The 11,948-nt window shown below is 41.7% G+C and overlaps 1 protein-coding gene across 1 annotated transcript in view; it reads left to right on the top strand.

Annotated features, from left to right (window-relative positions):
- Positions 1-6,022: 6,022 nt before the first annotated feature.
- Positions 6,023-11,948, top strand: part of LOC116381951 (rho-related GTP-binding protein RhoA-D) — a 14,926-nt gene continuing 9,000 nt past the window's right edge. The window contains exon 1 of the mRNA XM_031844523.1: positions 6,023-6,130. The gene's annotated coding sequence lies outside the window, so the exon portion shown is untranslated. The remainder of the gene's footprint in view (positions 6,131-11,948) is intronic.

Below are 11,948 nucleotides of genomic sequence, written 5' to 3'. Positions count from 1 at the left end.
GTCCAGTTAGATAATCTCCTGAGCACAATCAGATACAGGCGTTATAAGGCAACAGCCAATCATAATCCAAAAATCTTTTCAAGAAAAACAACAGCCATAAAAATCTGGGATTATGTTGTTCCACGCTACCGGTCCAGGGACAGGAATATCTATTGCTCCTTCTGTCTTTCTTTTTTTAATCCTCTCTCACTCTGTGTTTCCGTCTTTTTCTCCTCCAGCATTTCTCTCTCTCTCTCTCTCTCTATCTCTCTCTCTCTCTCTCTCTCTCTCTCTCCCTCTCCCTCTCTTTCCTTCTCTCAATCTCGTAAACAGCTTTAGTAGGATGGAATCAGACAGATAAGGGTCTATTTGGAGGCTGGAGAGCAAAGTTGCACTGTCGAATGCACTTGCCAGGTTTATACTGTACTGTAGTACAGCTAAGAGAGAGAGGCAGAGAGCATATAGTTGTTTTAGGGATTAGAGGCTGTTCTCCCACTTGCATTGGAAAGTATTAGTAGATATTGTGCCTTTAACTCATCCCTGCATCCACCACCCTGCTGTGGCTCAATGTACATAAACTGGATTAGAAGGTCTGACACAAACACAAGTACTGATGCACGCCTTTGGCTTTACATATTAAAACAGCACAGCTGGGTATTTGACCCAAGTGAAACGAGATAAAAGTTGAACTGTCCCCTCAATTCCTGGTTTTTATGTTTGCATGGCTTGCTCATCCCTGTAAAGCCTTACAAGAAGGAGGTAATTGTTTTTAAACTCCTTGTGAACTTGTTCTGCTGAACAAAAGATTCACATTCATATAGGTTTAAATTGCCTGATACTCACACAGCATCCCATCCATACAGATGCGTGTCTGTAACCCTATACAGGCATCCCTGTGCAAAGCACAGCCACCGAAAGCAATTCAGTCTGTTTGTATATGCTGCCAGTGGGACCACACTGCATTCATTCATCCGTCTCACCCCTCCCTCGACACTTCTTTCCCACCTGCTTCCCCCTGTCCCCCTCACTTCTTTCCTCTGACCTCATTTCCCCCCGATGACAACACCGACACATGATTAATGATAATCCATGCTGGCCAATGGTTGTGATGTGGGAGCGTTTTTATACGAGGCAGCAGGGATGATTTCCACTCACTCTTTCTCTGTTCCCAGTTGTGTCTTTTACTCAACTGACTCCAGTTTACTGAGAAAAAAGACACCAGAGGGAGCCACGATGAAAGACACTTTGGAGAGGAGGAAACCAGTGAGCCCACAATCCCTGCTACTAATAGCACTATTTTGAAGAAAAATCAGCTCCGAGCATGAGTAGGAGGAGGCAGACGAGGTCGGTGGTTATAAATGTCGTCTTCTGGAGAAATGTGTTTTTCATTTTTAGTTTTGGCCTTGTTCAAAACGTCAATGCTGCAGTTGAAGGGGTGAACGAGCATGAGCAGTAGGCAGGGGGTGTTTCATCGGAAGTCAATAGTGGTGAAAATCTGTCTCTCATAATATCGTATGTGAAGAAAATGAATTGTTTTGTACCCACGAAGAAAGAAAGGCATACAGAGGAGTTGTTTATTGTCACTATTTGTGTGATTGTAGCGCCATCTAGTGGTCAGGTCTGTTGTATGTTGATGGGAAAAGTTCCTCTCCTAAGAAATATCGGCCATGTGTTGTATAATATTAGACTTCATGTTTTCTTAATATAAACAGCAGATATGACTTGTTTTTCTTAAAGGTTATGGAGATTATAAAGACCCAGTTACGATAGGAGACATTAATATTTTCTGAACTGCCCACAAAATGCCCATCCCAAGTTCTCAGAGCCTATATTCCCAGACCCATAGAGCAACAGTCCAAAACCCGAAAATATTCAGTTTACTATCGTAAAAAAGACTAAGAAAAACCGAAAACATTCACAATTGAGATGCTGGAACCAGTGATTCTTTGCCATTTTTTTTTAAAAACTGCTCAAACCCTTTATTATTTTCCCCGATTTACTAATCAATGAATCATTACAGCTCCATTGTTGATAACTTGTTTATTTTGCTTTCCCCATCTAGTCTTATTTTTCCTCTATTCTAATTGGTATTCAACCCCTTTTGACATATATTTCAACATGTAATCAGTTACTGGTTAAAGTCACTGTGTGTTAATTCAGTTGTCAGGTGTTTGTTATCACAGCCTATCGCATTATTAGTCTGAAGATGTTTTGGTTCACATTGTGAATTTGGTCCATGGCCAAAATATTGTGTCTCTAATCATTTCTGTGCTGACGGGGTATGAGGACCTTTTCTTTCTAAGCATGAAAGCATCTGGACTGAAAACGAGTCCAGATGTTGACTCCATTGTTTCAACCAAACGAGGTTGATGAGGTGGATTTCCTTCTGTTTCTTGTCGTCAGCCTTCCTCACTACTCCAACAGATTACCTCGCGCAGACAGTGACACGCATGCCGGTTGTACTGTGTGTGTTACACCACTAAGGGTCGCTGCGTCATCACATACTGCAGCTGTGTAAATGCCGTAAGGGTGAAGTGAGGACATCTAGTCCACCTCCTCTCTCATGAGCAAACTTCCTCAGGGCCTTGACGGGTGACTCAGTAGTTCACCGCAGCCTCAAGCTTGTTCTCTTGTGTTCTGTATTCACTGATCCATAACGACCAGTGCGAGAAATGCCAGAAGTGCGTTTCACAGAGATACTATTGATGTTTTGGTGTTGTCTCCAGAGGGAAAAGGCACTGTGTAACCCCAATGCTGAATTATATAAGCTTTAACAAATCAATGAAAGGCTTAGGTCATTGTATGTGCAAATTTTGATGCACAAGCCGTCCTCTCAAAAGGTCTATATGCCACGCTGGACACCATGATGCAATGTCAGCATAGTCTGTGATACTGTCATTTTTTTTTTCACGACAGAGGGAGATGAAAGGTTTTACGTACATCGTTAAACTACCGTCTGAATTGTAATGGTGTAAGATTAAAAGTGCATCCTCTAAACCCACCGTGTAATGGTAACATGTTGACACTAGAGTCTACTGTACAACTCCATCATTCATTTTTGGTTGGTAATGCATAATTGTATGACACATTGCCCCAGGCCGGTCAACATATTGCTAGTTTGTGTGAACAGTTTTGCTGTCCATTTTCACAGCTTATTTATCTTGTCCTAGCTATCTGTGGATGGATTCCTTCCTCGGTTTATTTTACCTTGTGACACTAGACATTTAACATTACACATGGAAAATAATGGATTTAAATCCATTATTTTCAGTGGAAGTTGATTGGTGTAGTTCCATGACATCAAACCAAACTTTTGCACCAATTATTTTCTGAACTTGTCTATTTCTTCCAATCAATCACCCTCCTCCAACACAGTAAATCACACAGCATCTTTTCTCGACAACTTACCTGTATACTCATACTGTAAAAAAACAACAACACTAACTCACTCCATACATCTAAATTACTGTGAAAAAGTCTGGCTATCTCATAGCAGTGTGGGAGTTTCCCCTCGAGGCTGTACAAACTTGTTGCACTGTATATTACTGAGCCCACACTGCAAACTCTACTCACTCTTCCAGCTACTGGAGGCGCTGAATAGTAACACTTGACTTCTGTACTTCAATCGTGCTCACTCTGGTTCAGCAGTGGTGCTAAATGCTAATATGTTTTCTATCTTGATAAAAATAATACTTTAATTATTCTAATCTTTTTAGTTCTGCGACTCGCATCATAAAAAAAAACACAGAAGTGCTTCTAGATTTAGAGAGTAGCACAATTATGCCTCCTTGTGAAATAGGTGGTGCCGGAAACTTGGTGGTGTAGTGGCAGTTTATACTACGACTCTTTTAGATTGGATGGTGCTAATATGATAGCTGTCTCTCCATATTGGACCAGGTCTCTCTGTTTACTCAAAAGCAGTGAAGATGAATTATCATTGGCCAATGACATAGATTTACATGTGAAAGTTCAGCCTGAAATTTCACTGTTAAAAACCTTTAGAAACTCAAAAGTTTACATTTGTTTACACTAAAAAAATGACTCTGTGTGCACAGATCATTAAATATTAAAAGTCCCCAACACTATAGATGTCTCCAAACAATTCAACCCTCTACATGTCATGTACAGAATCAGCTGATGCACCACGTAGCATGGTGTCACAATAGCAGCTAGAGGAAGAATGATGGAGAGAGCACATAGGGGTGTTGTTTGCAAGCTCTCTGAATTGCAGCTGCATTGCAAACGCTCATCTTTCTCCGGTCGACACACATCCGCCAGCAGCCCCCCATCCTCCCAGACAGCTCACATAAATACCATCAGTGTGCTATGGGACTGGGAGGGGCCACTGTGCACTGCTTTATTTTAAACTACAGTATGTGGGTATTACCATGGAAACTGCAGAGAACTGTCCAAATTACTGTCAAAGAGCCAGGATACAGAGGAGGATACATTCAGTGTGTTGTGGAGGCTTGTGGTTCAAGCCTGTTAACAACTAAGTCTTTGTTTTGTCTCCCCACACGAGAAGCACAACTAATGCACTAGAAACTGGCCGCTAGGTGTTTTTCTTTGGGTACAATAAAACTTCCCGGTTGACTTCAAAATAACTCTGTCTTGATAAACATGTGAGTGTTTATAATAGGCTACTGTGGGTTAATAATAGACCTACTGTATGCCGTGAAACGTCCTTCTTACCCTGGAGCTGCTATGTTTTTACAGTGTACTGCATTCTAGGGCGAATTAACTTCTGACCTCACAAAGCTCAAATCCCTGTTGTGTGATTTCCTGTAGCACTGTGTGAAAACAGCAACCAGTTAAAGTCCATTTCCTTACACAACAAGGAATGATACTACTGATAATAATTAGTAATTATTAACTAATGATATGAATAATGAAATTAACATATGATTATGTCAATGTTCTGATCAATAAGAACAAAAGTATTCATCTCAGATTTTTACAAAACACTGAAAAACATTGAGCATTGAAAACACAACTAATGGTGACAATTTAAACGACAGGCCACCTCTTTATATAAATGATGTCATTATTCTCTAACCGTAAAGGGGAGGGGCCTCTTAACGGTTAAATCCTGTCCACCAATAGCGTGCAAAGGCTGGGATCTTAAACAGTGAAGACACCGTGCTGCATTCAGGTGCAATCGGGAATTTTTAATTTCAGAATGCTGTACGCATGTGAGCCTCTGTCCCAAATGTACCAATTCTGTGTTTTTCAGTGTGGTAGTGTTAAACGAATAGTAGAATTGAATAAATTCCTTTAATTGTTTGATGTGTAGTATTGATGGACGATTTGTGTCACAGGATTCTGCACACAGTGGGATTTGCAGGAGCCTTTCACGTCAGAACAAATGTTGATGTTTTTGTGCCAGTTCTGGAAACAGCTCACAAAAATAATCGCTGTTTAACATTCTATTAAATACTGGAATTTTATTAGAAAAGGGACAACCTAGATTGGTCCTTCATCGGGAAAATGAGTATCACTTGAGCCAGTTTTATCTTTAAATGTTGGACTATTTTTGATGTTTTCACATTTGAAATTGGCACGACAAGAGTCACACAAGAGTGCACTGTGACAATTGGTAACCTCGTGGTATTACAAAGTAGATATTTAGTATGCAATTGGGATACAAAGTAGAATGTATTTGTTTCCTTCAGGAAAATATAGGTACAGAGACAGGAAATTTAAGAAATATTAGTGCCAATCCAATATGAGCTTTAATAAAAGCAAAAGGAACATTAATTCACTGTATATAAATCACATTGGTCAGTAGAGATCTGGTGTGGTATTCAGTGTGACGGATTTGAGGGGAAAGCTGGCAGAGAGCATGCAAACCATGTCAAAAAATATGGCAACAATAAGATACTGCACTTAACTGTTTTATCTTTATCTTCTTTAAGTGTGTGTCTTAAAAATATACAAATATGTTGCGTTATTTCCTCGAGCCAGACGATTAAAATGGCGGTTTCAAGTTTTCCGAGGGGGACCATGAACGCAGTGTTAAGGGCGGGTCTTGTGAGTATCGGTTTGGTCGCTTCCTCCTCGACCGTTTTTACTCTACAGCTGCTCCACGGACGGAAGTCGGCAGGAGAGGGGAACACGGAGGCCTTTGATATTTAAAAAAAGCACACTTAAGGTAAGAAACAATATTTGTTTTCCTTTTAATTTCACGAGCGCCGAAGTGCGCCTCGAGTCAGTAAAGCGAGTTTTGAGGTGTGAAGGAAAAGTGACACGTTAATGAGCCGAGATACGACCAAGCTGCAGCTCGGAGAGTTGAAACCTGTTACTTGTTTAGAAGTTGTTGTTTTTCCAGCCTAATGGCTTACGCGTTTTCGACGTTTAGTTCGTATAAATATAAAATAAAAGTACAACTAACTGTGTGGGCACACCTGTTTGTTCTCTCCCGTCGGAGATATGGGTCATATCAGCATTCCTACCACACAAACCCAGCCTTGCCTCATAATGTGCCTTATTACGTAATCTAATTATATGGACTTCAGCTGTGGAGGAAGGTAGCGCTGATCTTTACTTGCTGTAAAAACAACGTATCGCCTCTTTCTGTCGGGAAACCTGTTTAGCCAGTAAATGGGAGTTGATGGCATCGAGTATTTTTTTCCTGCTGTACATGAACTATTAAAAGGCAAAATATCAATAATACTTATAGGCTACCGAGTGAGGGACCATTTCTTATTTTGTCTGGGCCTTTTTAAAAAGTCTCTCCTTCTCGCCCATTTGAAGTAACTGTTAAAACATTTGTCCGTCCCGAGGACATTCCTCTCTCGGAGTCACCACACCCTTGTTGTGCTGCTCGGCTGCTGTAGCCCTCATACAGCTCACAGACTTGTTCGTTCCCTTAATTGTCTTGGCGCGTTCCCCATAATAAAGATGCTACCACCGGTATCCGAGCCCTGCAGAACTAATGCCATCCATCAACTGGACTGCTCCCCTTTGTGTTGCTACACTGTCACATTGTTAAAGGGCAGACACAAACCCAGAAGAAGAATGCTTAAAGATATCTTCCTGGCATGCATGCGTGTGTGTGCATGCTTTTATGTCAATTGTTTGTGTAGCTACTACAGGATAAAGTATGATGTCATTGTAGCAGAACAGCTGATCAGGCGGTTTGCAGGTAGTGGTCAGAAGTGGAAGTGTTACCCTCACACACACACACACACACACACACATAAATCAGTGCCAATGCAGTGGAAGGAAATCCCCGATCTAGACTACATTAATGTAAAAGCAGAAGTCATTATGTCTGCGGCTGTCATCAGCAGCATCCGTGTGGTTTTGACTGTCACTCTACCGAGTGATGTAATCCAGAGCCTCTCTGTGTGAAGTGGGCTGTGTTTGGCTTGTAAAAGTAAAGTATGAGTGGTGTAATTTCCAAATAGAGATAGATGTAGATGGTGGATTGGAAACACTAATGTTCAGAAAAGAAAAAAAGAGCTCTCACACACACAGATGAATCCTTGCACACATGTAATTAGAAGAGAAATGACACAGTGCAATATCTCTGATCAAAACATTCACTTATTAAATGTTTTGGAAGGTTTTCTTGGCTTGAAGTGCACAAACAAGTATTTTACCCACAGCATACGTTAATAAGTTAAGCTTATTGTTTTGAGTCAGGATCCTGAGTATGTGGATCAGGTAGCTTGTGGAACGTCGGATACATATTAATTCAACATTTAGGTAAAAGTTAATTAGTATCGGATTAAACTCTGTATCGGCATTAAAGGACTCGGATCCAGATTTGATCGGGACATCCATACAAATACCCCAAATATCCTAACTTTCTAATTAAAATCAGAGATGGTGTATCATAATGACAGACTTGACATCTCTAGCCCGTGCACTCTTATTCTTTTCTTCTTGTCGTATTGAGGTCGTCTCAGACGACAGCTGAAGCTCAGTTGGTCACTACGGAAGCCTTTATGGACAATTCTGGATCAAAAGCTCTATCTATATGTGTCAGGATCTCCAGAGGCTGTGTCACCCTGGTGCTGCACCTCATAGTGTTCTCCTTGGCCTGCTCTCCACCACTGGCCTACTACTGGTGTTTTGCTTATTGTACATGCCAGCCCGAGCCTTAGGGATGGCGAACGCAGGAAGTTCTCCCGAGCAAAGATTTAGGAAGTGGAGCATAGACAGAAGGGGAATGCCCAATAACGACCGTTATTCCATTTTTCCTGCTCATGCTCGTATTCGGTGGGGAGCCGCTGGTTTGTGTATTTTAAGGCCATGGGTGCTTATCAGTTGAGCTGCTCAAACACAATGTTCCACCCTAACAGAACCCAGGGAAATGCTGAGTTTAGGCTTATCTGTGTTCTAGTCATCTGAGCGTGACTAGCAAACAAGTCAGCATGGAAAATTGTGTCTGTAGGCTGCTGGGTGTACAGGCAGTAAGCGGATGAGAAAATCCTCTAGGGCAAAAAGAAAAATCTCGTTCGGCGGCCTTTTGCTTTGTGCTTGCAGTTTCAGGAAGTCCCTAAAAGGGCAATTAGGAAAGCCAAACGTCTTCTGAGTAACATTATCAGCAGAGCTCTTAGGAATGGGAACTGGTAGCTGGTTCCATTTTGGAAAATACCCCGATTAGTTAGCTGAGAGATGCTAACGACTCTCTTATGAAATCTTTTATCTCTCCTCACTTTCTTACTAGCAAAGAGTGCAAATCACATAGTCCACAGGCTTCATTTTTATTAGCCGGCTCTTAAAATGACAAACGTCGCAATCAGCTATTGCGTTAAATTTGTTCAACTACAGTGAAATGATTGTCTGTTCATGTGCTCTCTGCAGCCGGTGTCTGTATTCAGCCAAAGATTGTTTGTTAAAGGACGCATCACTCTCTGTTGTGTCGCTGTACGAGGACTGTTAGTGGACTGTGTGTGTTCTTGTAGTTCAGCAGAGATCAACAGAGTGGCGAAATAATCCAGCTCCTCACCTCACGTCACTTTAAGAATCTCCCCGTTGAACCTTTATTCATATATCAATATTTGACAGTAATCGGATCATCCTAATAGTTGTGAGACGGAACTTTCAGTATTTAGTAGGTAGGCTACAGATATTATTTAAATGTGTCCTAATGTTTTAAGTACAGGCTGTGAACATTTAAAGCTGTAGTGTTTCTGCCTTGTCAGCCAAGAAAAGGTGATTAGACATCATTGGGTTGCAGTTATTTTCGCATTTAGTTGCAGCCAAAGTTAAAAAGGTGAACCTAATAAGATAAGGGATTTGAAATGATTGGGAAATTGTTATTGCATTGTAATACTATTAAATGTTATTGAACACTACACATAGCTGTAAGGCACAGGTGGACTGGACGAATGAGATAAACTGTCGCGGTCCATGTGTGTCAGCTCTGGCTTTCATTTGTGCCGTGTATGAGAGTCAGATGGGAGGAATGCAACACCCTAAGGATGCGGAGCATTAGCTCCCTGATGGTGACATCACCCTGCAACACAGGAAGAGAGAGAGAGAGAGAGAGACAAGGACAGAGTGAGAACAAGAAGAGGAGGAGGAGGAGGAGGAGGAGAAGGGAGGGACGTACAGGAACAAATTCTGAGGGAGTAAGAAGCAGGGCTATGAAAACAGAAACGTGTTAATTATTTCTAACCAAGTCCTGATTAGCTCTGTTCCCTCTCCACTCCATGACTAATTCACCCATTTATTTATTTTGTACTCATGGAATATTAATCAAAGACGTTGGTATGTTTTAAGTTTCTCCATATCTGTTGCTGGTGTATAACTTGCTAATGTTCTGACCACCACGCCTCTCCTTCCTCCCTTCCCTCCATCCGTCTGTCTGTACAGCAAGCGAAACTCAGGGGGGCGGATGAGAGGATAATTCTGTGTGCTGCTTCTCTTTCGTCCTCTGCTCTGCTCGGAGCTGTGCTCTGTGATGAATTGGGTCGGAGTAGTCTCAATGGCTCCGTCCTATTTTGGGCTCCAGCTAGGTTCTCATGACTTTATCTGGATCCTGAGCAGCCACTTCTGGTCTCAAGCTGGATTCAACCTTGTGTAAGGTGAGAGAGACAAAAACCTGATGGAGCGCAGCAGCAGTTTCTAGGTACATCCTCGGGTTTTTTTTTTTTTGTGCCACAACTTCCAGAGTTTGATCATTTATGTATATATTTAATTTATATTTCCCTACATTATACATCTCCACAGTACAAACTTAGCCTTAAGTAAGTCTACATTGAAATAAATAAAGCAGTCTGAGTATGTTTGTCAACGAAATAGCTCTGCATTAAGAAAGTACATTCGGCACCTCCCTAAACAGGTCCTCCACTGATTTTACACATCAGTCTGTTCCAGCTCTTCCAGGAGAGTATTACTGCATATGTGAGAAAAGTTCTATAAAGCCTTTTGTGGCTCCAGAGCTGCCGATTGAAACGTTTTCTTTCTTTCCTGCTCTTTCATTTCCTTTCGGAGCGACACACACCGCGTCCTGTCGGAAGTCAGTCGTGGGTCCGCATGACGTCCTGTACATTTTGTCATCTGCGTTTTGTTTCCTGCGCTGTTTGTTCTGTATTCCCCAATCGCTGTCTTATTCTCATTAAGTGGCCGTGCACAGCGTCAGAAAATTGTGAAAAAGTCAACATGTTGAAATTGCGTGTTTTGTCTGACCAAACCCAAACTTTCAGTTTAGAGGCAAAGAAAACCAGCAGTTATTCACATCATTATCCACATCCGTACACCAGGGATTTTGTTTGGGGGGGGGGGCCCATTTCTGATTTAACAATGAAAATGTTTCTTTCATCTTTTGTGTAATAGGAGTGTCAGTGTAAACCTGTTGTGTCAGAAAGCTTTGAACAGGATGCAGACAGCCTCTCCGTCCCCAGCATGTTCAAAACACTGCCCTGAAATGCAGTCTTCAACCAAAAACAACACTTAAATGAGGTGGAGACAAGTTGCTCCACCTGTTACAGTGTCAGGTGAAAGTGTAGTTGTTGCAGTTTGTCCATATGTCTGTTATCCACGCTGGTCTTAATGTCCAATCCATTCCTCAACATTTCAACCAGGAGAATAAGGGCGAGGTACTGGTGGACGGAGAGATGTTGTGTGTTTAGAAGAAAGGGGTGAGGGGTGTTGAAAGTGGGTGAGACATTCCTCAAAGCTTACGTCCTCCCACAGTCAGACAGGGTTTGATTGTGAGCATTCACTGATCCGTTATTAATCTTCATGTGGAATGCTTATTCCTGCTTTTGACCGATCATTGTGTCAATATCTCAACTGTTAACACTCGGTAACAACTCAAACTCTTTCTTCAAACATCACCTGAAAGTATACAGCTAGAGTAAAGTTAACAGGAGGTGTCCTGGCACATTCCAAGGAAAAGGAAATGAGGTGGACATGACTCAATTCATGGTCTGCTGAAATCCTGTTAGTTTGAAGGCTTCCCAGATACCAAAATGCAGCACAAGTTTTTAATACTGTGAGACAGGATTTTACAACTTCATCACGAGGTGGAGAGTAGAAATATGCTGTTCATGTTGCATAGTAATCCACCAGGAATTTGCACTTGTATGTATTTAATGGGTCACACAGCCGTGCCTTGTCAGGTTACATCATGTTGCGCTGCAGCAAAGGTTGCCCCCCCGTGTTACAGGAATGGCCTCATTGAAACGAATGAGGGTGTATTTTTGCAACCTGCAACATTCCACTGAAACGCAGGTATCTTTTTGACACAAAGCAGCTCCGATTGCATTACTTTGTGCTGCACGCTGTTCAACTCTTTGCAGTTCCACTGTAACAGTTTCACTAAATAACAACAATACCTACAATGTTTATTTTTGTTGTTTTAATAAGTACTCTTAATCAAAAGGGTCACTAACTGCAGTGTTGGTGTTAATACCTTGAGTTTGCTGATCCATGTGATTAGAATGTCTTTTTTTGCTATTGTCCCCCCCCCCCCCCCCCCCCACACACACACACACTTCTGTTGAACAGGA

The sequence above is a fragment of the Anarrhichthys ocellatus genome, unplaced genomic scaffold (assembly GCF_004355925.1).
Source record: "Anarrhichthys ocellatus isolate YVR2014 unplaced genomic scaffold, GSC_Weel_1.0 scaffold5, whole genome shotgun sequence".
Taxonomy (NCBI): Eukaryota; Metazoa; Chordata; class Actinopteri; order Perciformes; family Anarhichadidae; genus Anarrhichthys; species Anarrhichthys ocellatus.
This window is presented reverse-complemented; position numbering and strand designations above follow the sequence as displayed.